This window comes from Eimeria mitis, genomic scaffold, assembly GCF_000499745.2.
Source record: "Eimeria mitis Houghton genomic scaffold, Emh_scaff163, whole genome shotgun sequence".
In the NCBI taxonomy this organism is placed as follows: domain Eukaryota; phylum Apicomplexa; class Conoidasida; order Eucoccidiorida; family Eimeriidae; genus Eimeria; species Eimeria mitis.
Window position 1 is genome coordinate 28,405 of NW_013569944.1, and position 207 is coordinate 28,611.

At 58.5% G+C, this 207-nt stretch overlaps 1 protein-coding gene across 1 annotated transcript in view; it reads left to right on the plus strand.

The window, feature by feature from the left end:
* EMH_0001340 (flavin-containing amine oxidase domain-containing protein, putative) overlaps nt 1-207 on the plus strand; it is a gene marked incomplete at both ends in the record, with an annotated part of 7,986 nt that overhangs the window by 3,397 nt on the left and 4,382 nt on the right. The window lies entirely within an intron of this gene.

Consider the following 207-nt stretch of genomic DNA (forward strand, 5'->3'; position numbering starts at 1 on the left):
GGAGAGTAGCAGCAGCAAGAACCGCAGGGCTGTTGCTGTTGGGTAGCCAGTTGACACCTGAGCTGCTGCAGTTGCTGTCCCCGCTGCACATCAGCAACAGCAGCAGCAGCAGCAGCAAGAGCATCACGAGCTACTTTAGCAGCAGCAGCAGCAGCAGCAGCAGCAGCAGCAGCAGGAGAAGTTTTGTTGCTGCTGCGTGTGCTGCAG